This window comes from Sardina pilchardus, chromosome 5 (assembly GCF_963854185.1).
Source record: "Sardina pilchardus chromosome 5, fSarPil1.1, whole genome shotgun sequence".
NCBI classification, from domain to species: domain Eukaryota; kingdom Metazoa; phylum Chordata; class Actinopteri; order Clupeiformes; family Clupeidae; genus Sardina; species Sardina pilchardus.
The window spans coordinates 2,764,591-2,775,733 of record NC_084998.1 but is presented as its reverse complement, the minus strand read 5'-3'; positions in this window follow the sequence as shown (position 1 = coordinate 2,775,733).

The following is an 11,143-nucleotide window of genomic DNA, read 5'->3' as shown; positions in this document are numbered from 1 at the left end:
TGAGAGATTCTGACTGTAAAAATCGTAGGCTAACCTACTGTATAAGGAGGGCTTGTAGCACCGCATTATGTAATACCACCGCATTATGTAATAATGTAATAAATGTGCACGCCATTATGTAAGGGATAACGGCCGACGAGGTGACCGGTTCGATGGAAATAATGGCTAGGTGGAGGTCTAGAACTCCGGCGACGTGCGAAGCACGGAGACGGAGTTACCTCCGCCGTGCCATTATTTCCATCGAACCGGTCGACCTCGAAGGCCGTTATCCCGCTTATCTCCCGTTTGTAGCCTATTCATAACCTGTATATTTAGAACATAGTTTTATTCCACCGTTGCGTCCGTTAACATCGCTAAAACTGTCTTGACTGTGGGACTACTTTCCGCCACATATCAACTTTCTACTTGCAGGACAAAACTGCCGTTACTAGTTCTAAATGGATGGTTGCTATGGCCAAAAGCCAGTCGTTAGTTCTAAATGGCTGGTTGCTACGGCCAAAAGCCAGTCGTTAGTTCTATCTCTGCCGTTGTCAAGCGGGCATTTCCCAGGATTCTGATTAACTTTAACTTTGAAAGATCGCTACTTTTATAGCCTACATGGCATCCAACTAGCTACAATCCACCTCCGTCATATGCTACAATGTTACTATGGTTCTGCACGTCTGTATTTCAGCTTGGATGCAACGTGACAGTTCAATTAAACTTCGCAACGAGTTTGGCGAATTAATATTCAAGTGTGATACGGGAACTACTTCAAAGGTAGCAGGTTATGTAAGGGATAATGTATAGAACGCCGGTCATTATCGGAAAATAATTCCCGACAGGACGGACAGAACCCCGACGCGCAGCGGAGGGGTTTTGCTTCGTACTGAAGGGAATTATTTTCAGATAATGACCGGCGTTCTATACATTATCGCGCTTATTATATGGCTACTTGCCAAAACGAGAAAATCAACTTATCTCAATGTGTCTTTAGCAATGACTTGGCTACCGTTTCGTGGCTTCCGCAACAACTAGCGGAGTGAACCCGTTGCCATTGGCAGCGGTCATTATACCTTCGGAGCGGTCAATATGCAGATATAACGGACCGGTAGAACGTTGAGAGGCCCATTCAAAGTGAATGGGAGCTCCCTCAACATTCTAGAGAGCCATATAATAAACGAAGTTAATGGCCACCCCATCAGCCAATCAGAGAAGAGAATTCCATTGTTGAGGGAGATAAGTAATAATTGCCGCATTCTGTAATAATCTGCCGCATTATGTAATAAACTTCTTGAACGCAATATGTAATACATTTTGCCGCATTATGTAATACGCTATTACATATTGCGGTTGTTTCTACATAATGCGGGGGTTGCGTTTTTTTTTTTTTTGCCAAATGTAACAATTGGTGCATTATGTAATAACCAACCAAAATTTACATTTTCATTGATTAAAAACAGCATGATAATGTGTATTTTATTCAAAAATTATAAGTAAGAGGACAGTATGTCTACTATTGCTCAGCTTACATTGTAAAAATCCACCTTTTAACTTTGGTTGTGCTCATTTAAACGCACAAGGGATTCTTTTCAATTAATATTTGCAATCAGATTAGTCAAGAGATCAAGTTTGGAGGTAAGTGCTTCTGATAGTTAACCAATTTACAAAATTGTCAACTAAATCTATAATAGAATATATACTTTTTTGATCCCGTGAGGGAAATTCGTTTCTCTGCATTTAACCTAATTTAACCGAATTAGTGAACATACACAGCACACACACAGTGAGGTGAATCACTCACTAACCCAGAGCAGTGAGCTGCCTGTCCAACCAGCGGCGCTCGGGGAGCAGACCTGCCAACATGTACGCATTTTGCGTAGCGGGCACGCATTTTGACCTCCTAGTACGCTGGTACGATTTCATGCTCTAAACTACGCATTTCGTTTGATCTCGCATTTCGTCAGTGTCAGTGATGTTGATTCTGCGCTACAGAGCCACAGCCATAGATATAATTCACAAGGTCTTAGTACAACTAAGTAGTCAATTAATTTCGGTAGAGACCGTGCTATTGCAGATCTCAAAGGGAAAATATGCGTCTATTCCGAAAATAAACAAACACGCTTTTATTTTGCAACTTGTGTTCGCGGTTCTCATCCCTCAGTCACGCCATTCTAAAGTGAAAGTGTGTGCAAGCGCAGGTGCGTCAGAGGACAGGGGTGTCACAGCTGGTATAGTTAAACTTTGACAATTACTGTTTTCAAAACGAGTGAATTAGTACAGCAGTGTAGCAGCGTGTTTTCTTCTAATATTGCAAACGTTATCACTACAAGACCGCTAACCTTATGTTGCCGTCTTGAGTTATGTAAAAATAGACGTAGCATAGGCTACAACGAGATTCTGTGATGAAGAATTAATTCATTTTGAACAATTTATGGTGTAAACGGTGGAGCGAATTCAGACAACTTTAACAGAGAACTTCATCAGTATATCAAAGGCTATGTAAATAAAAGATGAATTGCTCCTTAACTGGCATGTGCCATTCTACAAAAGCAATGATGATTGGCATGCTGAAATCTTTCAAAGAAACGTTCTATTCATCTGGAATATTCCCTCCTACAGGGCACAGTTTAACATGCAATGTGAATGAATACTGTTTTCACAACAATGTTAGTTAAGCAAAATAATCTTCAAGTAGCTTAGGCTGCAGGTTAAACATTTCAGATCAACTTTACAAATGCAAGCTTAATGTAGGCTAGTTTATATGTTATGATTTGTTCCAATAGCCTATCTTGTCATACTTACTTCATACTGTATATGCCTATATGCTAATAGGTTTCCATAAGGCCTATGACCTCTTCAAAAGCCTGATAATTCAGGCTCAGATATTGTCTTTGTTTTAAGGCCTGAACCATGTTCAAATAATAATAAAAAGACTTTTGTAGATTGCACACACCCAAATTATATTTTATGGTGAAGAGTAGCCTTTAGTAATTTGTATGATATTCTTTAATTAATATGCACCCCTCCACCCACCCACCCACCCCCACAGACACAGACACACACACACAGACACAGACACAGACCCACACACACACACACACACACACACACACACACACACACACACACACACACACGTACACATATACATACTGTATACACATACAGAATGTAAGTTGGAGGATCCGGGGGTCCGAAATTTGGTCGTCGTCGTCGGCGGGGGGGGGGGGGGGGGGGGGGGGTTAGTACTCATAAAATTCTTTCAAGGTTGGCAGGTCTGGGGGAGCAGTGAGGGGTTAGGTGCCTTGCTCAAGGGCACTTCAGCCATGGTGGACTGGTCGGGGATCAAACCGGCAACCCTCCGGTTACCAGCCCAAAGCCCTAACCAGTATACCACGGCTGCCCCACATAAATCCCTGTCTTTGCTCAAGCAGCAGTCAAGAAAAGACATACAGCACCAAATAATTAAACATGGGCTGTGCACAGCAGCCCCATGTAGTCTAGCCTATTCAATAAATATCATGTTCCATGTAACCTTCCTTCATAATGCATACAGTATTTCCAATAAGACCTAGTACCTGCATTAATGTAGCACTGGCAGTGTCACAAAATGGCACTAAGTATTATTCTGACACAAACATTTAGCATAGCCTATATTATGCAAACCCAGAGTAAGAGACCAAAATAGTTGCAGAACAAATGACTGATGTCGAACAGTTAATTATTTCAAATGGTTTATTCTCTAAATGCCCAATAATGCCTTATTTAGACAAAGAACAGATACTATGCTGCCCTCGTACTGCGTCTTCTCTTGCAGGCAGGACTAGACAGCTAGTTAACAGTTCTCTAAAGCTTCAAATAAATCCAAGGCTTGACTTGGGTTTAGATATCTTTAGTGATTTTGATTTTTGTTTGTAAAACTGTAAAATAATACAGAAGAAAATGTACATGAATTTCACGTAACATGAAATAGAATAGGCTAAGCAGCTACAGTAACACACCGTTTGCTAGCAAATAGCAATCACTCGTGACCGACGAGAACTAGCAAACTTAAATTTAAGTAAGCGGACAAAACACATTCCAATTACAAAGTTACAAAAGCAAGACACCCCACAAGTAATACTTATCTAATGTGTACTTACAGACAAATATTGTCCGGGGCTCAAACGTAAATATTCTCATGTGAGGAAATCGCCAGGAAAACGTGTTCATCTGATTCAACTCTTTTTAGACTAACATGCAAAACAGGAAGTAGTCTACTTAACTACTAGACAATTGCCTAGTAACGCCACAAGGTGGCAGCATATACAAAAGAATAGATGCATTCTTAAGGAAGGCAGAACACTCCCCGCTTGGTATAATGTTATTATGCCACTATAAATCATTTAAACTCAACTTAAACATTCAAACATGAGTGGCAATCTAAATTGTCTCTTTTACTCAGAAAGAAGAACTACTATTTCTGAGATAGGTCTCCAAAGCACTTTAGCAGTCCCTTCTTTTACTATTCTAACTTCCACCTTCCGGATCCTCTTGTCACCGCTCGGCAGAGTGTTGACAACCACTCCCACAGGCCAATCATTTCTGTGGGCTTGGCTGTCTTTCAGCAGGACAACGTCGCCGGTCTTGACATTTGGCCTTTCATCAGTCCACTTTCGGCGGCCTTGTAGAGTTGATAAGTAGTCCCTTCTCCATCTCTTCCAAAAGGTGTTTGCAAGGCACTGGACATGTTTCCATTGCTTCCCGTGCAGATCAGCTATTTGGAAGTTTCCAGAGGGGGCAGCGACGACGCTCATCTTCTGGGTAAGTAGCATCGCTGGGGTAAGGACTGTAGGCGTATCGGGGTCAGAGGATACGGGTACCAGGGGCCTGGCGTTTATGATCGCCATCACTTCAGCCATGAGAGTACTCAGGACCTCGTGTGTGAGGCGAGTGTGTCCGGTCTGAAGTAACATGGCATCCAGGATGCGTCTGGCGACGCCGATAAGCCTCTCCCATGAGCCCCCCATATGCGAGGAGTGTGGCGGGTTAAAAACCCAAGAACATTCCTTGCTCTGAAGGTAGGCTGTTATGGCTGTGTCTTCCGTGTTAATGCCCAGTTCTTTGCAGGCTCCCACAAAGTTAGTCCCTCTGTCAGAGCGGAGAAGTCTGGCTGGACCACGGATTGCAAAAAATCTTCTGAGCGCGTTGATGAAGCTGTCGGTAGTCATGGATTCAATGAGCTCGAAGTGAACAGCTCTGGTTGACATGCAAGTGAATATCACAGCCCATCGCTTACTGTCTGCGCTTCCTCCTCTCGTTCTCCGTGTCATGATGGCCCATGGCCCGAAGACGTCGAGGCCTACGTTGGTGAATGGAGGCTCGGGTGTGAGTCTGTCAGCAGGTAAGTCTGCCATCTTCTGGTCCTGTAGCCGCCCACGCAGCCTTCGGCAGGTCACGCACCTGTGGATGACAGACGACACTAGACGCTTACCACCCAGGATCCAGTAGCCTGCTGCTCTGACAGCTCCCTCTGTTATGTGTCGCCCCTGATGCACCACCTGCTCGTGGTAAAATCTCACCAGGAGTGTGGCGATGTGGTGGGTGCGCGGGATTAGCAGTGGGTGCTTCTCTTCATGTGACAGGTCTGGAGCGGATGTTATACGACCGCCAACCCGAAGCAGGCCATCTCGGTCAATCACTGGATTGAGCTTTTTGAGAGGGCTTTGCTTAGGAAGTGTCTTACCCTCTTTTAGGCATTTCAGTTCATTTTCAAAGACCTTGCGCTGAACAGCACGAATGATCCCACACTTTGCCTGTGACAGTTCATTTGTGGTGAGTGTGTCTTTGAAACACCTCCAGCCTCTGCGTTCTGTGCTTGCTGGATTTCCCTTGAAAGACGCAGCGACGTGGATGAGTCTGGCTGTAGCATTGCAGAGGTTTCTCCAGCTTGAGAATCTTTCAAACCGCTCCGAGCCCAGCTGAGCGTCCGAGACCCTGGTGGACAGAGCGGTGACCTCAGGTCGAATGTCGGAGTCTGCGTCTGGCTCCACCAGGTTGAAGACGTGGGGCTCCAATGGTTCCTCCGTGTTGCGAGTCAGGAAACTGGGGCCGGAGAGCCAACTGCTTTGCTGTAGCTGTGCTGCAGGCATGTACCTTGTCGCATGGTCCGCGGGATTCTGGTCCGTGGGGACATAGGACCACTGGTCTGGGTGAGTGGATCGTCTTATGCGGTTCACCCTGTTGGACACATACACATAAAACCTTCTCGATGCATTATGGATGTACCCAAGTACAATTTTACTATCTGTGAAGAACCTGACATCGTCCACATGGGTGTCCATCTCGTCTTGGATCAGCTCGTACATTTGAACAGCGAGCACAGCTGCACAAAGTTCGAGGCGGGGGATGGTGTGTGCGGGCCGGGGAGCCAGCTTGGACTTCCCCATGATGAATCCCATGTGTACTTTACCGTCAGCGTCGAGTACTCTCAGGTAAGCCACAGCTCCTATCGCCACTGTCGACGCATCAGAGAAAATGCAAAGTTCTCTCCTCTGTGTTGTAGACAGTGGGACGGGTGTATAGCACCTCTTTATGTGCAAGTTTTCCAGAGCTTCGAGTGAGTCTCTCCATGAGTTCCACTCTGTCTCTTTCCCGGGGTCAAGAGGAGTGTCCCACCCCTGCTCTGTTGAGAGTTCCCGTACTAATGCTTTTCCCTGCATAATTATAGGAGCAACGAACCCCAGGGGATCGTATAGACTGTTCACGGTGGATAGGATACCTCTTCGTGTGTATGGCTTCTCTTCCCGAGACACCAGGAACATGAAGCTGTCTGTTTCCAGGTTCCAGGAGAGGCCCAGGCTTCGCTGGAGGGGGAGAGGATCTACACCAAGCTCCAGCTGTTTCAGGTCTTTGGCACGGTCTTCCTCAGATAGAGCTGCCATTACCTGTTCGCTGTTTGAAGCTACTTTATGTAGCCTCAGGTTGGACTCTGCCAGCATCTGTGTGGTTCTCTTGAGGAGGTCTATTGCCAGCTCAGGTGAGGCAACAGATGTCAGCCCATCATCCACGTAGAACTGACGCTCCACAAACTGTCTTGCATCAGAGCCGTATGCTGCTTCACCTTTCTCGGCAGCACGTCTCATGCAGTATATGGCGATGGCGGGTGATGGGGTGTTTCCAAACACGTGGACCTTCATCCTATACTCCACCACATTCTTGTCAAAGTCATTGTCCTCATACCAGAGGTAGCGGAGGTAGTCTCTATGATCGCTTTTGACCACAAAGCAGTAAAACATTTGCTGCACGTCTGCCGTCACAGCTACTGACTCTTTGCGGAACCTCAGAAGTACTCCCAGCAGCGTGTTGTTCAAGTCTGGGCCGCTGAGGAGTACATCATTCAGGGATAAGCCTTCACATTCAGCACTTGAGTCAAATACTACTCTTATTTGATCCGGCTTTTTCGGGTGGTAAACACCAAATGAGGGAAGGTACCAGTGTTCTTTACCTGCCTCCAGCGGTGGTGCTTGCTCAGCTTGGTCGTTATCCATCATTTTTTGCATAAACTCTATGTAGTGGCTTTTCATCTCTGGCTTTCTCTCCAGAGTCTTTATGAGCGAAGTGAAGCGTTTGACTGCTTGATTCCTGTTGCTTGGAAGTAGTCGTCGTGGCGACCGGAACGGCAGGGGTGCTACCCAGCTGTGGTCGTCGTCCTGAAAGACCTCTCTGTCCATGATGGTCAGGAATGTTTTGTCGTCCACTGACAGGGCTGTCTTGTTGTCATCTCTGGAGCTCTCAAAAACAGAGAGACCGAGGCTGTCTGTATTCGTTGCCCAGCCTGTGTGTTCATCACGGGTGGGTGACAGGGGGTTGTGTCGCTGTAACATGCTGCTGTGGCCCTCTTTCACCTGTATGTTGTTTGGACAAGGATGGAGAAAGGATGTTCGGCCGTTTTGCAGCACATTAGCCTTGTACACGTTGACTTGTTGAGCTGGTTTGTGGGCTGCCTCCAGACAGACGACACCCACGATGACCCAGCCTAGGTCCAGCCGCTGTGCATATGGAGCATTGTGTGGCCCGTTGATTTGTTGACGCACCTTATGAACTCTGAGGATGTCTCTTCCCAGGAGCATGAGGATGGGAGTGTCCGGGTCCACAGCTGGAATCTTGTTCGCCACTGGCTGTAGGTGAGGGTGGTGCTTTGCGACATCAGGAGACGGGATTTCTGATCGATCATCCGGCACCATGTCACACTCGATTAGCGTGGGGAGAGGGAGTTGTAGTTTCCCATCCATAGACTCGAGCATGAAGTTATTGACTCGCCTGCCGGAGGTCTCTGTTGTCCCCGCACAGGTCTTCAATGTGTAGGGGGCTGGACTGGCTTGGATGCCAAACAGGTTGAAGAACTCTGTCTTCGCGAGTGACTTGTTACTCTGCTCATCCAGCACTGCATACATCTTGACGGCTTTGTCTCTTCTGCCAGCAGGATAAACATTAATAAGACAGATCTTGGCACATGAGCGTGGGCTGTCTGCATTGCCGCATATCTCTGTGCACTTCGATGTGACTGTGGGTGTGTCTTCATGTGGCTCCCCGCTTTCCTCCTTCTCCGTGTGAGCTCTCTCGCTGGATGTAGGAGGGCCTGGGTGTAGAGCCGTGATATGTCGATCACTGTTGCACTCGTCACATTTGACTGATGCTTTGCAGTCTTTTGCCATATGCCGAGTTGACCCACAGCACTTAAAGCAGATGCGGTTATCTTTCAGGTAAGCTTTACGTTCTTCAATAGGTTTGGATCTAAAGCTCCTACACTTTTTGAGTGGGTGAGGCTTCCTGTGTATTGGGCACTCACGGTCTGGTTCACTCGTTTTCTTCTCCACAGAGCTGGTGTCACCATCAGTGTTCTTGGGTGTGACTTCGGTCTTGTGCACACTTACTGGGACTTTGTGGCTGTGTTTCACGGCTTTCTCCGCTTTGTGTGGCACATTGCTGTTTGAAGTGGCGATGGCGAAGCTTGGGTCATTCCTCACTTTGGCCTGTCGCCGGACGAATTGGGAGAAGAGAGAGAATGGAGGGAAAGCTACTCCGTGCTCTTCTTTGAACTTGGACCCCATGCTTATCCACCTCTCTTGTAGGCTGTAGGGTAGCTTTTCTGCGATTGGATTCACTCCGCGGGCTGTATCGAGACAGGAAAGGCCCGATAGGTATCCTTCTTCTTTGGCACATTCCAGTTCAAGGAGGATATCACCGAGTTCCCTGAGTTTAGCATTGTGTTTGTTGGTCAGCTTGGGAAACTCCTCTATCTTTTTAAAGAGCGCCTGTTCTACGGCCTCTGGTGTCCCATAGCATTCTTCCACACGTTGCCACACCATGCGGAGGCCTGCAGCAGGATTAAGCACATGTACTGAACGGATTCTACGTGCTTGTTCTGCTGAGTCTGCACCAAGCCACTTTACCAGAAGGTCCAGTTCTTCCCTGGGTGTCAGATTCAAGTCCTTGGTGGCACTCAAAAAGGATGCTTTCCATGCCCAGAAGTGTTCGGGACGGTCATCGAACTGTAGGAGGCCGGAGCTCACCAGTTCTCGGCGTATGAGATACCTGGCCAGGTCTTGAGCTGGCTGTGGCTCAGTGGAGTGTCCCTTGTTCAGACTGGGAGATGGGAGAGGCGGCTGTTGACAAGGCTTGAATGGAGATGGTTCACATAGCTGTTCTTTCTTTATGTTGTTGACTCTCAGCTTTGGGTTCGTGTGAGCAGCTGTTCCAGTGTGTTGATGGGGTTGCCTATAGATATCCAGCGGCACATGTGTTGGTGATGGTGGTCTGTAGGCATCCGGTGGTTGTCTGTAGGCATCCAGCGGCACGTGTGTTGGTTGTCTGTAGGCATCCAGCGGCGCGTGTGTTGGCTGTCTGTAGGCATCCAGCGGTGCGTGTGTTGGCTGTCTGTAGGCATCCAGCGGCGCGTGTGTTGGCTGTCTGTAGGCATCCAGCGGCGCGTGTGTTGGCTGTCTGTAGGCATCCAGCGGCGCGTGTGTTGGCTGACCGTAGGCATCCAGCGGCGCGTGTGTTGGCTGTCTGTAGGCATCCAGCTGTACGTGTGTTGGTTGTCTGTAGGCATCCAGCTGCATGCGCGTCGGTGACGGTGGTTTGTAGGCATCCGGCTGCACGTGTGTTGGCGGCGGTGGTTCTCTGCCGAACATCTCTGAGTGCTGCTGGATGTAGTTGCCTGTACGTTCATAGGCACTGAAAGGCTTGCTTGGGACGTATGGCTCGTAGTGCTTCTCCCCGCTTTCAATCTCCTCGTTCTCGTATGCTGCAGCTGCTGCCTCTGCGGCAGCGGCCACCCTCTGGCTCATGAGAACGTGGAGACTGGCTTCAAGGTCAGCTTTCCGCCTCATCACGCTTGCTTCTCTTTCAGCGAAAGTCACCTGTGCTTGTGCTGCCTTTGACTGGGCACGTGCTCTGGCAGCCGCTGATGATGCTGATGATACACCGGACCTTTTGGATATCTGTGACCGGGAGTCAGGTGTTCTAAAAGGCTCTTGTGTCTCGGTTGCCTCATGGTGGGCTTCGGGAAGTTCTAGGAGTGCCGCGCCCTGCGCCTGTTCGGCGGCATCCACCTCCAATCTATCCACGTGTAGCGACATCCTCGTGGGCTAACTTCTAAAGTTTGAACTTGCTGCGCTGTTGTCTTTTTACTATGCTGCCCTCGTACTGCGTCTTCTCTTGCAGGCAGGACTAGACAGCTAGTTAACAGTTCTCTAAAGCTTCAAATAAATTCAAGGCTTGACTTTGGTTTAGATATCTTTAGTGATTTTGATTTTTGTTTGTAAAACTGTAAAATAATACAGAAGAAAATGTACATGAATTTCACGTAACATGAAATAGAATAGGCTAAGCAGCTAACACACCGTTTGCTAGCAAATAGCAATCACTCGTGACCGACGAGAACTAGCAAACTTAAATTTAAGTAAGCGGACAAAACACATTCCAATTACAAAGTTACAAAAGCAAGACACCCCACAAGTAATACTTATCTAATGTGTACTTACAGACAAATATTGTCCGGGGCTCAAACGTAAATATTCTCATGTGAGGAAATCGCCAGGAAAACGTGTTCATCTGATTCAACTCTTTTTAGACTAACATGCAAAACAGGAAGTAGTCTACTTAACTACTAGACAAT